Genomic DNA, 7,138 nt, shown 5'->3' with positions numbered 1-7,138 from the left:
CACCCCCCGCGCCAAAACCAAAGGGAATGGAAGCAAATACTATTGAATGATGATGCACGAGGAGAAAGCAATGAAGCAATGAGTGTAAAACTGATGTTCTCTCATGTAAACTATCATTCAATTCACAATAAAAACTTAAAAATAAATAAATGAGTGTAGACCCACTATTTGAAGACACCGGAGAGTAATCAAAATTACACAGAAACAGGAGGAGCGTCCTCGGCTTGAAAGAGGAACTAGAAGGTGTGAGATTTGTAAGACTGCAGCCTTTAGTCCTCAAGAACTAAGCTGTTTCTACACCTCCAGTAGAAAAAAAGCAGAAGTTTCATGGGTTGGAGGTGTTAGAGGACAGAGTTCAGAGCAGGCTGCTCAGCTTGAAAGATCACAGGGGAGTTGTGGAGCCATAGCGAAGGCAAACCCCAATGTCTGCATGCCAAATCTACCCAACTCCTTGGCTAACAAAGCTGTGTATGTTGAGGGAAGACCCCAAGAGACCTGGTGAGAAAGCAGCAGTTGGGATTCTAAAGAATTGAGCAGAGATTCCAGCTGTTGCCCATCACAGGGAAGACAAACTTGGGAGTTAGAGCCCAGCCCACTTAACTGCCTGCTAGACTATAACACACTCCTCAGAGGGAGCGAGCACAATACAGTCTCTACAGTGTATCCTGCATAGTGTCTAGCATCCAAGGAAAAAGCCACTTGACAGAAGTCACAGAAAAATAGGAGTCACAGTCAAGGGGAGTGGGAGGGAGAATCAATAGAAACTAATCCTGTGAATGTGTAGAGAGAGGAAAAGAGAGGACGAGAGGAAGTGTTGACTCCAAAGCTGTTGAGCTGCTGGAAGCTGGAGTGGCCATCAAGTGCAATGGGGAACATAGTAGAGAAGCAGGTTTGAGAGGAGATCAGGATCTCAGTGTCGGATTAAGTATTATTAGGTGCCTTTGAAACTCATAGCGAACAACAGAACAGAAGCTCTGCCTGGTCCCGCACCATCCTCACAATTGTTGTTGTGTTTAGGCCTATAGTTACAGCCACTGTGTCAATCCATCTCACTGGAGGTCTTTCCTCTCTTTTGCTGACTGTAGTTTACCAAGATGGTGTCCTTGTGCATGGCTTGGCCCTTCTTGATAACATGTCCAACTTCCTCACTTCTAATGGGCATTCTGGCTGAACGTCTGCCAAGTCACACTTAGACCTTAAATACGTAGTTGGATACATGAGATTACAGAGAAGGAGAGAGTTCTCAGCTGGAGAAAGACATGTAATATCAACATGTAAGAGTCATTAGAGTTTAGCTGTAGCTCATAACCTTGGACATAAGTGAGAGATCAAGGAAGTGAGTGTAGACAGAGAAGAGATTTTGGAGTTGGAGAACAAGTTTGAGCTTAGATGTCACACAGCCCTGGATTGAAATTCTGTTTCAGACACTGACTATGTGACCTCAGACAAGGAGTTATCTTTCTCTGAGCCTTGGTTTGCTCATCTTAGAAACAACATAATATTTGAACACCTCTCTCTTCCTCTTCCACCTCCAGGTCATCACAAAGCCCTTTTGGTTTTGCCTCCATAAAGCCCCTCTTCACTTCTCCACTCTGTCTCCAGAGTCCCTCTCCCAAGTGCCCAGCACCTTGCCTTCTACACTTGCTTCCTATGAGCCACACCACACGAGAATGATCTTTCAAAAGTTTAAATTTGAAAGCCCTCTGTTAGCTCCTCATTGCACCTGGGATGAATACAAGGGGGCGTCAAAGAGTTTGTGGAAAAATCTCATAATCTTTCATTCCATTTTCCACAAACATTTTGGAGTCCCTCAACACGGATGACAAGGCATGAATGCCTCTTATTTTGTCAATATCTCCAGACTCCCCCACATGTCGCTTTCCTGGGCTCATTGTATTTCAGCCTCCTGGCCTTTCTCTCCATCACTGAAGGTCACCATTCTCCTTGAAACCACAAGACCTTTGGATTCACTGCTCCTTCTGCCTGGAGTAATCCTTCCTTTCTTCTGCTGGTTTTGTTTTTTTTTGTAAATAAAAATTCGTTCTTGAGATCTCACTGTAAATCTCACTTCCTCCAAGTAAACCTTCTCTGACCACTCTGACTACAGAAGACCTTCTTATAAAAGCTTTCTTTCCATCATGAGATTATCATCATTATCACTTATACTCGTGCTTGCTGGATTCTTTCATTCACATCTATCTTCTCCCATAGACTCTGAGCTCCATAAATGTAGGCCAGTGTCTGACTTCTTCACCAGCCCCAAAACATAGAAGGAAACTTGGACAGAAGATTAAAAGTAGACTAAATATTTGAAGACACTGGAGAATGATCAAAATTATATAGAACAATGAATGACTAACAGATGATTGAGTTGTGGAGAACAGCTTTTCTTTGTCACTTAGAAGATAGATTAATTCAGTTCGACTAAAAATATGCACTGATTCCCTATTGTATGCCAGATATGGGGGATACCGCAGTGATGGAAACAGCCAAAGCTCCTTTCCCTGATGGAATTCACACCCAAGCAGATGAGGAAGTTCTCCACCAAGAAGAACTGTCCCAGAACTTTTATTCGTCTTGTATGTTCCTGGTGATGCATTCTGTTAAAAGCTCAACAACTAATTGAAACGTTGGCAATTCAAACCCACTCAGAAGTACAGAGGAACAAAGGTTTGGTGATCTGCTTCCAAAAGACCACAGCTTTGATAATTAATTCTATAATCCACAGCTCTACTCAAAAATACATGGCATCACCATGAGCTGGAATCAACTCAATGACAACCATCTGTTAAATATGTATATCCCGGCTATGTCTCAACTTCCTTCTTTCTTGAGACGCCCCCCCCCCCCCCCATCCTCCAATCTCTAGGACCCATCCAGCAATCCCAAACCCCATGTCACCTTTCTGGAGTCCAAGAGTGATAGAGCAAGGAAGTACTGTCTGTCTCCATCTGTCCCAGGAATCTGCTAGCCTAGTGCCCAGACCAGGGTTAGGGGGCATATGACAGGAAATTGACTAGTGAGTTTTGAAACAGATAAGGGTCCAGGAAAGTGTTGAGAAAGAGTGGTGATGGCCTGAAAGATTGATATCAGTCACTGAAGCATCACCAGATGTGGGTCTTGATAGGTAGATTCTGGGGGTTGGGAACTCGGAGGGGGAGGGGTGCCTAGTCAGGAGACAGGTTCCAAGGAAGCATCTGCTGGCCCATTCCAATTCTCCTTGCCTGTCCTAGACCCCTGATCCACCTCAGGAGCGAATTCCAATTCATTAAGTACCTAAAACCAGTTGCCATAAAGTGTGTCTGGATGAATTCAAACTACCCACGTTTTGTCTAGTAGCTGAGTACTTAACCATCTGTGCCACACAGGAACTCTGAAAACACGCTGTAGGTACTTAATGAGGAGTCAGTCCTTAGTGGTGTAAACAGTTAACGTACTTGGTGACTAACTGAATACTTGGAAACCTGAGTTCACCAAGAGACCCTTAGAAGGCCTGGTGGTCTACTTGAGAAAAATCAGCCATTGGAAACCCCGCAGAGCATGTCTGTTGTGAGACATGTGGGGTCACTATGAATGAAGCAAAATCAACTTGATGGCAACTGGCTTTGGTTTTGGTTTGGTGCTGAATCTAGAAGTGTTTTTGGTTAGTCTTTAGAATATTGTCTTCCAATCTATGAACAATAAACATCCTTCCATGTTTTTGCTGTTGTTCTTGTTAGGAGACATTGAATCAGTTCTGACTCATAGTGACCCTGTATAGGGTTTCCGAGGAGTGACTGGTGAATTTAAACCCCCAACCTTGTAGTTAGAAGTCCAGTGCTTATCCTGCAGCACCACACCAGTGCTATTTGTTCTGATAACATAGTGGATTACGAGTTGGGCTACTAATGACAAGGTCAGCAGTTCCTATTTACCAGCTGCTTCTCATTAGAAAGATGAGGCTTTCTGCTCCTATAAAGATTTACAGCCTCGGAAACTCTAAACAGGGTCACTATTAGTAGGAACCGACTCCAAGGCACATAACCACCATAACCAAATTCCATTCAGTAATGTTTTATAAGGTCATGGTATTTTCAATTGCTTCAAATCCATGTGACAGTCAGTCAGTGAATAAAAAGACTGAAGGAGAATTGATACATTCGAATGGTGATTTGGTTATGAATATTAAAGAGCCATAGACTGACAGAAGAAAGAACAAATCTGTGTAGGAAGAAGTACAGCCAGAATGCTCCTTAGAGAGGAAAATGGTGAGACTTGGGCTCACATACTTTAGGTAAGTTTTCGAGAAGGACATCATGCTTGGTCAGCAAAAAAAAGATGAAACTCTTCAGTGAAATATAGTCGATGCAACAGTGGGCTCAACATAGGATGAATTGTGAGGACGGTCAGAGACCAGGCAATGGTTTATTTTGTGGTTCATAGGGTCACTTTGAGTAGGAACCAACTTGATGGTACCTAACAACAGCGTTTTATAATTTTCATGTGCAAGTCTTTTGCATCCTTCTATAAATTTACTCTTAAATATTTTATCCTTTTGTGCAAGAGAAAATGTGGCAGTCTGCTTCTGTAAAGACATACTGTCTTGAGAACCCTAAGGAGCAGCTCTACTCTGTTCTTAGGGTCACTCTGAGTTTGAATGGGGCTATGGGTTGAAGCTGACTCAATGGAAGTAGTTTGCTATTTGTTTTATTCTTTTAGATGCTCCCTTAAATGGAATTCTTTCCTTAATTTCCTTTTCAGTGTGTTCATTTTAAATGTAATAGAAACCCAACTGATTTTTGTGTGTTGACCTTGTATTCTCCAGTTTGCTGCATTTATTTATTAGTGCTCTTTTGTGGATTCTTTGGGCATTTTTAGATGTAGGAATCCTGGTGTGGCGCTTGAACCACCCACCTGAAGTTCAAACAACTTTGCAGTCTGGTGCATTAGCCCACAGCCCCTCACCAGGACTCTTTACTTATAGCCCCACCTTAATCCTGCCTCATTAACTCACTTCAAAAAGGGTCCATAATCACAAGGCATAGAGTCTTGGCTACCAGAGTATGGAACAATATGGCTAGAAAGGTCATAATACATAATTACCTGCACAGTGCATACAAAACTTGTAGTCTACTAAGTGTGCAATAATATTATGAAAAAGTTTGGAATATTGTGAGGATCACACAATTGTGACACAAAGTAAGCACTGAAAAACGGCACTGGTAGACTTGCTCAGTGCAGGGTTGCCACAAGCCTTCCAATTGAAAACCCACAATATCTGCAAAGTACAATAAAGTGAAGTGAAATAACGTGAGCTATACCTGTGGGAGGGGAGGGAATTAGGTTTGAAATAAAAGGTTCCACAGAGACCTCATAATATGCCCCAAACTGAGAGTTCAGCCATTGCAAATTAATCAGAAAACAAAACAAAATAGAAACAGAAGGGAACATTTTCAGTTTGATAAAGGGAAAGGATGTCTACCAAAAAAACAGCAGCTAGCATTCTAAATGGTGACTTGTAGAAATCGTCCCTTTAAATTTGGCAACTAGAATTTCTACAGTACATTGAGAGGGAAAAAAATTACCAAAGCAAAACAAAACAAAGAGTTGCAAAAGAAAAAACAAACCTGGATCCATGCTCAGATTATAGATTTATCTACGCAAAAGAAATAACTGGCACATAATAGGTTCTCAATTAAAAATGCAATTTTGGAAAAATCAACTCTATGCCGTACTCAGGAATGTATGAGAGTGAAATGTTATTTACAATAATATATATTTAAAACAAACAAACAAGGTATCTGTGAATACAGCTAACAACTCTATGGAGAAAATGTTAAGATCTTAATGCAACACAGTAAAGAACATATAAGTAAGGAAATGGAGAGACATTCCATGTTCATGGACAGGCGAACTCAGTATTCTGAAGATGCATATTCTCTGCAAATGAAAAGTTCCTGGCAATTTTTATGACAAATTTGGTTTCACTATCATTGATCAGACTTGCTTGAATCTATTGTAGTTTGGTAGATGCCAAAGAGTGACTTTCTAATGCCACCAATTTCTTTCTTAGTTGCATTTTCCTGTAATGTAGACCTTTCTTCTTTCCAACTCACAGTGACCTGAAAGTACAAAGGAGTACTGTTCCTTAGAGTTTCAGAGAATGTAAATCTTAACGGGAGTTAGGATGAGACTTCTTTATTCTGTTTCAGTGTAGGCTCATGAATTCTTATTCTATTCAATTGAGGATAACTCACAACCATGATTTTTTTTTTTTTTTGAGAGAATATTTTACCATAGTACACTAGTGGGTTCTCCTCAGGCTAGCGTCTATGTCCTTTTGAAATAGACTGTTATGCCTTGTTCTCTTTCTTATTTTATGGAATAACAAGCTGTTTCAGACTCACTGTATTTTCCCAGCCTCAGTCTTGGAATCAGCCATCCCTTGAATGAACCCTGGTTGTTTTAGTTGGGAATGACATTTAACAACTAAATTCTGAGAGGAGGTGTGTTCAGAACTACTGAGGTATGATTGTGTCTAAATGCTCCCAAATGTCATATGTGAGGAACTAGATATACACATAAACATTCAAACTCTCTATTTTTAGAATAATCTATTCTTATACCTCTACTGTCAAGACAACACCACAGACTTTATTCAACTCTTCCCCATTTCCATATTTTCATCTCCCCTCTATGACTGTGAAAACCCTGGTACCCTTCATCTATTATACATCCTCTTACCAGCACATTCCTAGAACTAACTGTAATGAATTCGTAGTCCACACAGTGGATAAAAACAAACCCTACTGATTACACAGTTCAATATTTGTATGAGTTCCTTTTGTCTTTAGACTAGAAGTACCACAAAGTTAGAAGTTCCAAGAACATCTTCACTTCTAACATCAACTTTAGAATTCAGGGTTAAGTAAGACCACCATCAAGATCTATAATACACTAGAGGACTCACAAAACACAATGGACAAAACAACAATGAGATATCATCTCACACCAGCAATAACAGCAAAGATAAAAAAAAGTAGAGGACAATAAATGCTGGTGAGGATGTGGAAAGACTGGGATGTTCCTGCATTGCTGGTGAGATTGCAAAATGGTCCAAGCTCTCTGGAAAGCAATATGGCATTTCCTCAGAAGGTTG

This window comes from Chrysochloris asiatica, unplaced genomic scaffold (assembly GCF_000296735.1).
Source record: "Chrysochloris asiatica unplaced genomic scaffold, ChrAsi1.0 scaffold00116, whole genome shotgun sequence".
Taxonomy (NCBI): Eukaryota; Metazoa; Chordata; class Mammalia; order Afrosoricida; family Chrysochloridae; genus Chrysochloris; species Chrysochloris asiatica.
This window is presented reverse-complemented; position numbering follows the sequence as displayed.